Source organism: Sciurus vulgaris (assembly GCF_902686455.1).
Source record: "Sciurus vulgaris genome assembly, chromosome: 5".
Taxonomy (NCBI): domain Eukaryota; kingdom Metazoa; phylum Chordata; class Mammalia; order Rodentia; family Sciuridae; genus Sciurus; species Sciurus vulgaris.
Window position 1 is genome coordinate 142,621,319 of NC_136465.1, and position 15,320 is coordinate 142,636,638.

At 33.9% G+C, this 15,320-nt stretch overlaps 1 protein-coding gene across 1 annotated transcript in view; it reads right to left on the reverse strand.

Annotated features, from left to right (window-relative positions):
- PPFIA2 (PTPRF interacting protein alpha 2) overlaps positions 1-15,320 on the reverse strand; it is a 524,056-nt gene that overhangs the window by 178,210 nt on the left and 330,526 nt on the right. The gene's annotated exons all lie outside the window — the stretch shown is intronic.

A 15,320-nucleotide genomic window follows, 5' to 3' on the forward strand; every position in this document is an offset into this window, starting at 1 on the left:
TAGTGGCTATTAACTTAGCACTTCTCATCCAAATTTTCTTATTTTGCTAAAATTATAAATTCTGAAGCAATTAATTTTTGCAATTTTCAGCTTAATTTTACATACATGATTATTTCAACTAAGAAACATGTTCTCAGGTCATTGTAGTATACAGGAGCTTAGCAACACAGACAGTGGAACAAGGTTTCTGGCCCTTTCAAGACTGTACTTTAAAATATATTTTCTATGTAGATATATAATTTTGAAAATGTTTTCTTTATGTTAATGTCATAAATTGTTTTATGACAAATGTTATGACTTTATCAATTCAAATAATAGTATTCAATCTAGGAAAGAGAATTTCCATGGTATTTAATGTGCAGTAAATGATATTGATACAATATACAATAGATATCAAAACATATAAAATTGATAAGATATTTGAAATTATGAAACCACTGTGTCACACACATCAGTCATTATTAAATAAGTTTTAGGGACATCAAGAGGTTAGGTATTTGTGGTGCTACCATCAGTCAATACTTCAGTGCCTGAATCTGCCACCATGTGCCTCTGAGGTCAGGAGGTCTAACGTATGACTTTTGGCATCTGAACACATGGCCCATCATTTCATCAGGGCAGATCACCCCACAATCAAGAATAGCTATGTAAAAGTCTCTCTCTCACAGTAATGCAATCACCAAATAATTGGTTCCTTCACTCCCATTCTTGCCTACAGATCCTCCAGGTATATCCCTTACCTGGAAGTTCTATTGTACTACCTTTCAGCTTTCTAAAAAACTACAATGCTTTCCCAACTTATTTAGCTTATATTTTAAACTTACTACAAGGTCTATACTATCCTCTATGATCTCTTTGATTTTGGGGAACACTGGCCTCTTTTTATTCCTCAAATATACCTGTAACTATTTTCCCTGGAACTGAGGAACTCCTTTGTCCTTTCACCTGAACCATTTTTTATATTTTCAGAGCTGACAATATCCTGGAGTTCAAAACTCAGCTGAAATAACTCCCCTCAGAGACAATACTCCTTGCCAGAAAACACTTTTCACAATATATTCCTGATTATTTTATAAGTGTCTGTAGCCTTTATTAAAATGCAATGTTTTATTCCTTTATTTACTTCACTCTGCTTGTTTATCTAGCTTGCAGAAGTCCTAATAATATCACATGGGTAATTCACTTTCAAAAGTATACTTTATTGAAAATAAAATTTTCATATGAAATAGCCACATTATTATGTGCAGACTATTTAATAAAATGTTGAGTGAATTAATGAATAGCAATGAAAAATAAAGAATGTAAACCTAATTAATTCATGAGTAACAGAAGAAAAAAATTTTGAGTGCATGAGAAACCAGACATTTCTTTCATATTAGGAAACATGGAAATTGATCACTTGAAAGGAAAAACAAGAGTAATGAAATAGCTTCTGAAAAAAATCATTTAATATGACTTTAACATATTGCCTGTTGTACAAAATGTGTTACTATTGATATGGTGAAATTTTATGATGAATTTTTTAAAAATGTAATTATTATATACCAATAACATCCATGACTTAACAGATATGTTAAGACAAATGTATCGGTCCATTAAAAAATTCTATGTATTTTCTTCCATTGTTTAATCTACTTAGAAATTAAGCAAGACCATTTAAAAAGCATCCATACACCAAATTGAACTCTTAGTTAATCGGTGAATTTCCATTTGTTTAATAAGTGTGATAAATTTAAGTATATCCTAGATCCTAAAAAAAAAAAAATAATAAGAAAAGTGCAGGCCATCTATAAAATTTTGCTGAATTATTGAAAAGATGGATTAATACCCTTATTTAAAAATCATCAAAACACCGAAATCATTGCAAAAACAACATGCACACGTATGATTTTATCATTAAAATTATAAACATCAATTTTTTCTGAAGTATATATGTCAATTAATTCCAAGAAAGACATAGTTTTCAAACACTATCATGCAAACTGTTTTTAAAATAAGTCAAGTAAGGGATGGGGAGATAGCTCAGCTGGTAGAGTGCTTGCCTCGCAATCACAAGGCCCTGAGTTCGATCCCCAGTACCGTAAAAAAAAATAAAAATAAGAAAAAAAATAAATAAGTCAAGTAAAAAAAAAATAGGCTTTTTGAAACAAGAGATCAATGTACACTATTCTATGTTCTCTATCATGCTAATATGATTCTATCCTGCTCCATTTTCTCTAATAACAAGTTATCCTGAGTAGTTATGAATGCAAAGCTTCAGCATTTAAATTATAGGTGGTCCCAGTTGATTTCTCCTTTTCACCCTAGGAAAGTGAGGGATTCTTTCCTAAGAATTTAACTTTGGGGGTTGAGCCATCTCTTCAACATGTTGTAAGAGTGAGAAAGTCATCTGCACATCACTGGTACTAGAGGTAGTACAGGCCTCTTGAGAAAATTCTCGAGTTGGCTGGAGAAGTGGACACAGGAGAAGCTGAGAAATCCACTTGGAACCACAAATAGAATAAAAGTGGATGATGGTCTCAACACATTCTGTGAGCTCACTGACTGGGAAAGCTCTCAGAGGGAGGACCCCTGTAACTTGACTAGAAAACTGAAGTAGGTCTGCATGAGCACTGCTAAACAGGGTCTCCTCCAACAGAATGACATGCATGTGAGAGGAACCACTTCTACATAAGCCCAGTTATACAGTTCTTCTGTAATTGTCAAAAAGCTCTGAAAACCCACTACATACAAGCACTAAACTACTTTTATCTGAGAAAGAGGTACTATTCATATTTTAAAAAATGATTAAACTAAGATAAAAATAGATTAATGAGGAGAATTGTTGCAGTTCGAATGTGTGTATCATCCCAAATCATATGTTGACATTCAAGATGCAATGTGATAGATTAAGAGGTACAAACCAGAAGGCAATTAAGTCATGAGAACTCTGCCCTTATGAACAGGATTAATATCCTTCATAAAATGGGTTGAGGGAAGCAGCTAAACCAATTTGCCTTTTTAACCCTTTTCGCCATGTGAGGACATCACTCTTAAGATGTCATCTTGGAAATAGGGTGGGCCATCACCAGATACTGCACCTACTAGACCCTGCTCTTGGGCTTCCTAATATCCAGTATTGTGAGAAGTAAATTTCTGCAGTTTATATAGTACCCATTCTCATGCATTTTGTTATAGCAGCATAAATGGACTGATAAGAAGTAAGTAGGAGTGAAATAAGTGTTATCTCCATGGATCTGAACTTTCTGCTTTGTAACATTGACTCACACGGTTTTGCATTTGCATTTATGCTGTATTAAATCAAGGGAAGCTAAAAAGAACTGGAGAAGAAACATCTCATTTTCAAGAACTGATATGCTCTTACCCTGGAATCCTTTATACATCAAAGGTTGGACCCTTCCCTGGACAGATTCACATATAAGCAAAGTTTGGGGTGCATTTTTTTGGGTGTTAACACACTGGTGACTTATGGAACTCTGGTCAAGAGAAAGATTTTAAAACCATTATAACTGATCAACCATCATTTGTCAAGTGTCTTTTAATTCAAAGTCCCTTCACATTTTTTCTTGGTAACAACAGTTTATATACTGGAGAAATTTCCTTTCCTATTCTAATCTCAGTAAGATTTTCAATCAAGGAGCCAATGGCTCATGAAAAATGAGCCATTGGTACAGGATCCAAGCCAGGACAATTGGAGTTCTTCAGATGCTTCTGGATGAGTTGGGGTTGGGAGAGGAAATTCTCCCTATCTAGAATGGAAGATAAACTGGTAGAATAAGACTGAAATGCTGCTTTCCATTGGTTCCTATTTACTGAAAAAATAGGTGTAAAAGAAATGGATCCCTGATCAATTATTTTGGTTCCTTACTCTAGTCATTCTTCATTCATTTCTATAGAAGGCATTAGTAATATGAAAACAGAATACCTGTTTTATACCAACATTAATTTAGAATCACTTTTCTTTCATTTCATTTCAATAAAAAGTGTCCTTGCAAATGTAGTAGGGAATATTTAAGGCAACAAAGAATATGGAATATATAAGTGGGGATTTTGCAGAATATCTAAGAATTCACTGGGAGGATAATAGCAGAAGGCAGAAGATATTTTTGGTGGATAGAAGACCACAGGTTTATTGTATTTCTAATACTTTGGGTTCATAGTTCTCTAGGTTGCCAAGGGGCGGGGGTGTATGTATCTATATAGCTATCTGAAAGAAGATGGAGGACTGATGGATCAGCAAAGCTCAAGTGTTTGAACTTAAACTTGGTATCTCTGTGCTTCTTTCTCTCTGGCTTGTTGCTTTGTCCTGCTCCTTATTTGTGTTTCTTGACTTTTCATCAAGTTTCTAACACCTGACCCATTTCTTTTGAGCACTCCAAAACTCTGTGTATTTTCAGGATAGTCTTCCAAGTTTCATTCTTGTCCTTGTCTCTATCAGGTTGTTTATGGCTCTTATCAATTTCTAACTCCATACAGTGGACTACAGGTGGTCATGATGACCAGTCTTCCCATTTGGAAAATTTCTGAACTCTCTTTAGTTTTCTCCTGTACTGTATTTGTGACACTTTAGCTCTTATGCCAGACTCTCCTATCTCTTCGCCTTTGAATTACTGTTTTCTTTGACACCTGGAGAGATCAGTTCCTTTCTCAGATAGTTGTTGTGTACTGATGACTTACTAGGCATTACAGAAATGCTGAGAAGAAAAGGGAAGACATTCTTTCATTCTTGTTGTAGAAAAAAAATGACAAACAAAAATAAGTACAGCACATTTTAAAGGGTAATAATTAAAACAAGGGAAAGATGCTGGGAAGTATAACAATTAGAAATGAGGTGATTTCTAAGTATGAATTTGAAAATAGGATACATGAATACCTGGCAGAAGAACTTTTCAGGCAGAAGTTTCAAAAAATATGAATTACGGTTGAAAATTAATGTTTGAAATGCATAAAAATGTTTCAGTTAGTTCATCAGATAATGTAAAATGTTCTCCACATAACAGCTAAGGTATCAGTGAAAGCTGACACCTTAGAAACAATATGATCCTAAAGAGAAAAGTGATTCCGGGAGAAATTAATATAGTCTCTCTCTCTCTCTCTCTCTCTCTCTGTACTGGGGATTGAAACCAGGAGTATATTACTATTGAGATACATCCCCAGTCTTTATTTATTTATTTTTATTTTGTGATAGGGTCTCACTAAGTTGCTGAGGGTATCACCAAGTTTTTGAGGCTGGCCTCAAATTTGTGACTCTCCTGCCTCAGTCTCCTGAATCATTGGGATTACAGGCCCATATCACCATAACCAACTTTTATATCTCAAATTTTAGGATTTCTCAAAGATATAAGATGTATGAATTAATTTATTTAATGACTATTTGTTGATTACTGTTCTGTTTCAGATACTGTTGGGGAAAATGCAGACAAGCCATTCTCTCCTGGAAATTACATTCTAGTAAAGGACAAAGAAGAAAGTAGTAAGACGATAACAACAAATAATAATGATTCATCGAGCTCTTAAAATAACGCCAGAAACTGTGCTAAATACATTGTGTAAACTTGCTTACTTATACCAACTTTTCATCTATATTATTCTTTTTATCTAAGTTCCAGATATTTTGAAAGCAGACCCTGAGATAAGTAATTGAGTACAAGTAGTTTATTTGGGTGGTGATTCCAGGAAGCATGCTATTTTTTAAAAATATTCTTGAAAGGCCAAGGGTAAGTACTGGCCCTTTTAATTGTTGCTGGTTGTATGATCCTATGCAAGTTTTTACTTAACCTCGAACTCATGCTCTTTTTCTGTAAGATAGGGGGAGGGTAAAAAGACATATCTTACAGTGCATTTGTATTGTGAAGTATTTGGTCAAATACAATGTGCACTAAATATTCATTATGTAATGACAAGAATGAGTTGGATTCCCCTTGCCTCTTTGATGTTATCTTCCTACTCATACTCCATGCTCTACATTATTGAAAGGCTTTAATTTTAGTCAGTCACACATTTACCACCTTGACTATGAGTTTTAATACACACCTGGGCTGTCTTTCCACCTTGTTGACTACTTACTCATTTTAGGTCTTTGAGATGGATTCTAGGACCACACCATCTCAGGGAGGTAAGTTACATAATTCCTCTGAATTCTCCATGACATAAAATTATAACTCTACCCCAATTGCATGTGTTAGTGTCTTCACCACCCACCCATTTTGATACTGAGTGCCTTGAGATCAGGAATTATATCTATTATTTGCCCATTCTTAGGCCACACACTGACAAATAGAAGGTACTCTAGAAATATTTATGAACTGTCAAATGGTAGAAGACTACATGGGTAGAAAAGACCTACGGAGAGTTGGAAACCTTGGATGGAAAACTGCAGGATTTATAAATGGAGAAGAAAATTAGTTATCCATATAGGAAGCTATATGAACCTGAAAACTTTCCAAATGCCCATAAGGTTAAAAAAAAATCCACTGAAGAACTCATTGGGGAAATAAAATTTAAAAAGTACTGGTAGAACCTTGTAAGCTTTCATAGCCATAGCATGAGAAGCAAATAGAGTAGAAGACATTATGAAGGCATATGGCAACTTTAAAGGGGAGAGGCAATAAGATAATGAAAGGGCAGTTCAATGAAAGTAACCGAGACAATATGTAAATGTAAAGTAAGAGGTAATTTCAAGGTGTCTCAAAATATTACTAAAATACTTGTAAGTGTATTGTAGCTTAGGTACCAGGGCTCAAATGCATCAAAATACATTATGTTTATGTGACTTAGACTCAAAATGGATTTGCATTAGAAAGAAAAATGGAATTCCAAGAGTATCTAAGAAGCAAATTCTTCTAATAGCATTCTTAAAGTGGGACAAGAAAAGTAATGTAAACTAAATTATTTTTCATTTGATGTTTTTCTTCTTTTAATTCAGAAAATCTAGGGTGGAGGACATTTCTGTGAAATTTGATAAAGAAGGAAAATAAGAATTATGAGTTTAGAAGTGAAATTCCTTATTAAAAACTCCTGGCTATAATGATAGCCGTCACATGTTGAACATATATCCCCTGTGTGCTGTGAGGTGATTTATATGCATCACCTTATTTACTATTTCCAATAAAGTTGTATTTTGAGTATTTTTATTTTACAAATGAGGAAACTAGCGTAGAGTGCCTAAGTAATGTACTTGAGGCCATATAGAAAAAGATACAACAGAGAAAGTTTTCTAATTTAGATAGAATTCCTTAAAATCTTATGCTTTTTAAGCAAGATGCTTTAATGCCTTTTGATAATTAATGGAATGATTCACTGCATACACCATACAAGTATTTATCTAGGTCAGTACTACAGATACATAGTCTGAGAACTAGGGAATTTACCTGCCCTACCCTGGCAAACAATTTGGAAACTATCTTCAAAAACCTGTTAGAAGATGTACCTCAATTATTCCTAGGAATAAAAAATCTTGCTGTTTACATTACTTATCACTTTTTCTTATAATTTTTATGTGGCATAGGTATTTCAACTTATCTGGAAACTTTCCAAACTACTTTTGAAAATAAATCACATCTGCAGAAACTCCCAAGTGCTAATTGGACAGGGACCCTCATTTTCATGTTTTAAAATTAATATTTGCCTTTGCCTATTTTACAACAACTTCCAAGCAGCATCCACATCTAATTAACAAAGATTCTTTTCATCTATTTTTACACCAAATTCAATTAACAATTCCAAGAGTGAGACTTACAGAAGTCTCACCATACCAACGTATAATTTGCTTCTACACAGATACTTATTCTAATTCTAGCTGAATTCCATGCTTAGTTTACATTCAGACTGCAAAACACAAAAACAAACTAAAAAGAGAAACTAGCAGAACAGTAGAGTTTTACAATTTACACTTAAGGTAACTCTACGACCACAATGGCTCAGACTTGTTATGTGTTATTTAGTAAAAAATAAATGTTAGGATATTTGTTCAAACAGAATTAAGGATGCTGAACCAGTACCTATTTCAATTTCCAGTTCTGCTTTTGGAAATAAGATTTTATAAACATCACAGAAGCATATTAAAGCCGGTGTGCTAAGCAACTTCATGTATCTGAGCAGTTTGATCAGACTCCATTGTAACACATTTTAAGTGGTTTTCAGAAAACATGGACAGACCATGAAAACTTCTGAACTTGTGCTGTTCCAGTAAATGATCAAATTGCTTTGAGATGAGAATAAGAGGTTTGCCTTGTGAAAATTTGTCTTCTGTTAGTTAAAATTAAAAAGAGAGATAATCAATCAATGATTTAGTAAATGAATCCATTGATCCTAATGAATGATCAAATAGCTTGGAGGTAGGAAAAGCAAGTTAATTTTGTGGTTGTTTTTACCACTTGTGCTACATCTATTTGGTCAAAAAGTATTTATTGAATGAATGAGACAATTTTGTGTTCCTTTATTCTCAAACTCCTTTCACTCCAGTTTTGATTGACCAGCCCTCTAATGCCTACAGGTGAATTGCCTAAGTGGTAAGATTTAAAGGTATGTTATTAGAAGGTTTGAGATGACTCTGATGGAAATACAGTACATGGAAAATACATGAATTTTGCTTTTTCCAAATTTTTTATTGGAACTTGTTTTGCTTACATATAAAAACACAAGGATACTTTGACCATGGAATCCAAGCTTAATTTCTAATAATGAAAAATAATTTTAAAAGAGTAAAGATTTTTAAAAAGTATTTCTAGAACAAGAACTGAAATGCTTATCTGTAAAATTCTGTTTTAAGCCAGAATGGTCTTAATAGTAGCAAAATTTTCAACATATGGTATGTAAAACTTGTTTATTGAAGGACATGCTTATGAAATCCAATTTCAACAATAGTAATTTCAATAAAGCTGCATTTTTAACAGTCATTGATAAATATTTCAAATGAAAATTGTGACTTTCTATCATAATGTCTCTATTGTGTTCATCTATCTAACCACTAATTTAGTCATTATTGAATTGTATTTTCTGTTACTCTTCATTTTCATTTATTTCCACCATTTAAATAGTTTCCTAATATTTAAAATGAGAATAAAATGAAATGTTGGCATTTTATTAGAGGCACACAAAAGGTTACAGAAGATACAAAACAATTTGAACTGGTCAGAAGGATTACTAGATGTTGTTATGGTCCAGGACTGCCACTATAGTGAGTTAGTCGCTAAAAGTGGCATAAGGTGGAAAAAATAGTTATATAAATTGAGGATGCTGTTAATGTAGGAAGTTAAAAAATTAACCTAGAGAAAGAAATAAAAAGCAATGTCCTAAACAGTTTTCCAAAAGTGGCAATGGTAGGAAAACACATTCTTAGCAATTTATAGTCATCACTGCAAGAAAGCTAGCCTCAATTTAAAATATAAATAAGTAAATGACAAAATAAGGAGGGGTAGACATTAAGGTGAACAAATCTCACTGAGTAGGGTAACACCAGAGTAAAACAACTGCATTAATTCAGAGCTGAGTGCTGAGAACGTTGGCACAAACACAGCTGAAAGTTTAAAATTTCATGAAGAAATATGCTACAATCTCCCGCCAATACCCTGGAAGATGCCATTGCTGGTAGCTTCCCACTGTCCTGCAGAAGGCAGCAGAATCCTACTGACAAAATGAACTTGGTGTCTCATAGCGGAAACAGCAAACAGCGCTTATTAAAGCTGTTGATTATTATGAAGTACTTCTTGGTGCAAAATGGCATCTTCCTTTAGTTATACTCCCCGCAATCATTCCTATTTCTTTTCTTACTCTCTAAAAGTCAGAATACAAAGTACGCTGATTTGGCATGGCCTTCAGCTAAAGGCAGAAAGGACAACTGATTGCAGTAATTAGCTCTCCTCCCACCTCAATAAAATAGAAAAACAACAATAGGGGAGACCAAGTTGTGCCGAGAAGAGAAGAGTCAAAGCAAATGAAATAATCCAATGAGTCCATACGGTGATTAATTCACACAGCAGGGTGTATGTTCTGTGACGAGTTCCTGTTCTCAAGAGTCTCATTAAATGTTCATTTTTTAATGAAATGTCTTAATATATGAATAAAAGCTCCTATTCTGTTTATTTTATGTATGCGAGGCAATATTGGAATATTTTGAGCAAATACTTGTTATTAAATTTAAAATGTAAATCTACAGAACCCTAATCATATTTTTGTCTTCTATTTATTCAAGTGTGGACAATTTGCTGTCAGGAATTTTTGGATGTTCTAGAATGAGCATTCTGTTTAATAGCCCAAACACAGTATAGTTCCATCAACAAATATTTGAGTCTTTAAAATGTCACATTAAAGTCAATTGCTCTGATGATGGACAATTGATTTCCACATTCCTCTTTCAGCATCATGAGATTTGATCTTCTTAGCCAGGCATGCTTAAAACTATAAGTACATACTCAGGTCGTTTTTGTTTTTTGTTTTTTGTTTTTTTTTTGTTTTTTGCCCAGTCAGGAAGGAAGTCACAAAATTATAGGCTGTGTCCTGGAACTATTCTTTTTAGCTCTATTGTGGAAAAAGAAAGAGTCTTAAGGGAAAGAAAAGCATTTCAGAGTGCTTGAAAAGTACTTAAGAAAATGTAGAAGGCAGAAACAATATCCATTAGTCATCCTTGCATATAAAAAAGCCAGCCAGGGAAATAAAAAGGATTTATCCATTTAGTTCCTTCCTTAGAAATAACAGAGGAAGCATACTAAACCCATTATTCTGAACAATTCTCATTAAAGTAATCCATTTTCTTGGGTTCTAATGGTAATTATTATGTGTTATATTCAACTGTATGCATTTCAATTTCATTTTTATGTGACTTTTAAATGTGTTCATATTACACAATTCAGTAGAGGAAGAGGCAAAACTTACATGGTCTTTATACCTTTATTTTTACGGATAAAGAAAAGGAAGTTTACAGACAAGGAGTGATCAACCTCTTCCTTTCTCCAACATATTGCCACCTGTTTAGTCCTACTGTGGGCAGAACACTCTGCCTGTCTAGCTTTTGGTCCAATCATCTTTGAAAGGGATAAACAATGTCATGTCTACACACATAATGACATTATAATCATCATTAATGTCAATGATATTTGCTGAAACATTCTTTGGGTCAAGCATAGTTTTATGTTCTTTACATGTATTAATTCATTTAAACCTCCTAACAACCTATGAGATAATTTCTATTATTATGCTTGAGTTAATTCAGAGAAAAGGGATAATAAAAATGTCCAAAGTGAAGAGTGAACAAGTGGCAGAATCATTTAGGGAGAAACTCAATTGCCCTAGGTGGGAGTTACATCTCCTCATTGGAGTGTGTTTGCCTCTTTCTTTTCTAATTTTCTCCCTTTCTTTGCCCCGGGCAGAATACATTTTATAGCATCCAATTAAATTTATATATAGAATGGTTAGGCTTGCCACTTTCCCTGTACCTGCCCATATTAATTTCTAACTACTCCTCACTACATGCTTTCGTAGGATATTTGATATTTTTTTTTGCTTCTTCTCATTTCTGTTATTTCAGGTTTGCAAGCTATAAATGGTCTTACATTTTTGCATGGTCAAAAAACTGAAAGAAATACAATATTTTGTGTCAAAAACTATAATAAATTCAACTTTTAGTGTCCACAAATATTTTTTTATTAGAACATGACCAAATTCATTTGTTTACATATTGCCTATGATCACTTTTACTCCTCAGTGGAGCTAGAGCCTAAAATGTTTTGTAGTTGGTTCTTTACAGAAATGTTTGTCTGGTCTAATAGCTCTTATCCATTTTCTTTCTTTCTTTCTTTTTAAAGCAAAAGAAAAATCAACCAATCATAAAACTTGTCAATGATGTGGAAATACAAGAGACTCTGAATAACTAAAGCAATATTGAGCAAAAGGAACAAAACTGGAGTGATCATTATACCTGACCTCAAAACATACTGCAAAGCAATAGTAACCAAATATCATGGTACTGACATAAAATCAATTATTAATAGAACAGAATAGAGAACCCCCAAATAAATTCACACACCTATAGACAAATGATCTTTGACAAAATCTCTAAAAACAAACATTGGAGAAAGCTCAATATCTTCAGTAAATGGCACTAGGGAAACTAGTAATCCATATAAGAATGAACTAGAACCCTATCTCTTACCATATGCAGAATAATCAAGTCAAATTAGATCAAAGACCTAACTTCTAGACCTGAAACTACAAAGCTTCTAAAAGAAAACCTAGGGGAACTACTTCAAAACATTGGTGTAGACAATGTTTTTTCTTTTTTCTTTTTTTTTTTTTTTAAGAGTCTTTGTGTCTTTTTTTTAAAATTTATTTTTATTGTAAACAAATGGGATACATGTTGTTTCAGTTTGTATATGGAGTAACAGCATACCATTTGCATATTCATATATTTACATAGAGTAATGATGTTTGATTCATTCCGTTATTTTTTTCCTTCCCCCCACCCCTCCCACCTCTCTTTTCCCTCTATACAGTTCCTCCTTCCTCCATTCTTGTCCCCCTCCTACCCCCCATTAAGTGTCATCATCCGCTTATCAGTGAGATCATTCCTCTTTTGGATTTTTGAGATTGGCTTATCTCATTTAACATGATATTCTCCAATTTCATCCATTTGCCTGCAAATTCCATAATTTTATTATTCTTTGTAGCTGAGTAATATTCCATTGTATATATATACCACAGTTTCTTTATCCATTCATCAACTGAAGGGCATCTGGGTTGGTTCCATAGTCTGGCTATGGTGAATTAAGCCGCTATGATCATTGATGTGGCTGTATCTCTGTAGTATGCTGATTTTAGGTCCTTTGGGTATAGGCCAAGGAGTGGAATAGCTGGGTCAAATGGTCTGTCCATTCTAAGTTTTCTAAGGAATCTCCACACTGCTTTCCAGAGTGGCTGCACTAATTTGCAGTTCCACTAGCAATGTATGAGTGTACCTTTTTCCCCACATCCTCTCCAACACCTATTGTTGCTTGTATTCTTGATAATTGCTACTCTAATTGGGGTGAGATGAAATCTTAATGTAGCTTTGATTTGCATTTCTCTTATTACTAAAGATGTTGAACATTTTTTCATATATCTGTTGATTGCTTGTACATCATCTTATGTGAAGTGTCTATTCATTTCCTTAGCCCATTTGTTGATTGGGTTATTTGTATTCTTGTGTAGAGTTTTTTGAGTTCTTTATAGATTCTGGAAATCAGTGCTCTATCTGAAGTATGAGTGGCAAAGATATTCTCCCACTCTGTAGGCTCTCTCTTCACATTGCTGATAGTTTCCTTTGCTGAGAGAAAGCTTTTTAGTTTGAATCTATCCCAGTTATTGATTCTTGCTTTTATTTCTTGTGCTATGGGAGTCCTGTTAAGGGAGTCTGATCCTAAGCCAATAAGGTGAAGATGTGGACCTACATTTTCTTCTATAAGATGCAGGGTCTCTGGTCTGATTTCAAGGTCCTTGATCCATTGTGAGTTGAGTTTTGTGCAGGGTGAGAGATAGGGGTTTAGTTTCATTCTGTTGCATATGGATTTCCAGTTTTCCCAGCACCATTTGTTGAAGAGGCTATCTTTTCTCCATTGCATATTTTTGGCCCCTTTGTCTAGTATGAGAAAATTGTATTTATTTGGGTTTGTGTCCGTGTCCTCTATTCTGTACCATTGATCTACCTGTCTATTTTGGTGCCAATACCATGCCGTTTTTGTTACTATTGCTTTGTAGTATAGTTGAAGTTTTGGTATTGTGATACCCCCTGTTTCATTCTTCCTGCTGAGGATTGCTTTAGCTATTCTGGTTTCTTATTCTTCCAAATGAATTTCATGATTGCTTGCTCTATTTCTGTGAGGTATGTCATTGGGATTTTAATTGGAATTGCATTGAATCTGTATAGCACTTTTGGTAGTATGGCCATTTTGACAATATTAATTCTTCCTATCCAAGAACATGGGAGATCTTTCCATCTTCTAAGGTCTTCCTTAATTTCTTTCTTCAGTGTTTTGTAGTTTTCATTGTAGAGATCTTTTACTTCTTTGGTTAGATTGATGCCCAAGTATATATTTTTTTTTTTTTGAGGCTATTGCAAATGGAGTTGTTTTCCTCATTTCCCTTTCAGCTGTTTCATCGCTTGCATATAAAAATGCTGTAAATTTATGTGTGTTGATTTTATAGCCTGCTATTTTGCTGAATTCATTGATGAGGTCTAGAAGTTTTCTGGAGGAGGTTTTTGGATCCTCTAAATATAGAATCATGTCATCCGCAAATAGTGACAGCTTAAGTTCCTCTTTTCCTATTCGTATCCCTTTAATTTCTTTAGTCTGCCTAATTGCTCTGGCTAGAGTTTCGAGGACAATGTTGAATAGAAGTGGTGAAAGAGGACATCCCTGTCTTGTTCCCGTTTTTAAAGGGAATGGTTTCAGTTTTTCTCCATTAAGAATGATGTTGGCCATGGACTTAGCATAAATAGCCTTTCCAATGTTCATGTATGTTCCTACTATCCCTATTTTTTCTAGTGTTTTCAGCATGAAGGGGTGTTGTATTTTGTCAAGTGCTTTTTCTCATCAATTGAAATAATCATATGATTCTTATCCTTAAGTCTATTGACATGATGGATTACGTTTATTGATTTACGAATGTTGAACCATCCTTGCATTCCAGGAATGAACCCCACTTGATCGTGGTGCACAATTTTCTTAATATGTTTTTGGATATGGTTTTTTAATATGTTTTTAATATGTTTTAAATATGTTTTAATATGTTTTTAATATGTCTTAATATGTTTTTTCTTAAATGATCTCTAAAACACATGTAACAAAATCAAAAACAGACAAATAGAGTTATATCACTCTAAGAAGCTTCTGCACCACAGGGAAACAAATCAACAGACTACAAAGACAATCCACAGAATTGGAGAAAATATCTGTAAATGCTTATATCTGAAGAGGGATTGACATGGATATTATATTAAGAAAAACATAGACGTGGCTGTATTACTGTAGTATGCTAATTTTAAGTCCTTTCGGTATAAACTGAGGAGTGGGATAACTGGATCAAAAGGTGGGTCCATTGCAAGTTTTCTGAGGATTCTCCACTCTGCTTTCCAGAGTGGCTGCACCAATTTGCAACTCCACCAGCAACGCAAAAGTGTGCCTTTTCCCCACATCCATGCCATCTATTATTATTTGTGTTCTTGATAATAGCCATTCTAATTGGAGTAAGATGAAATCTTAGAGTTGTTTTAATTTGCATTTCTCTGATTACTAGAGGTGTTGAACACTTTTTCATACATTTATTAATTGCCTGTATGTCTTCTTCTG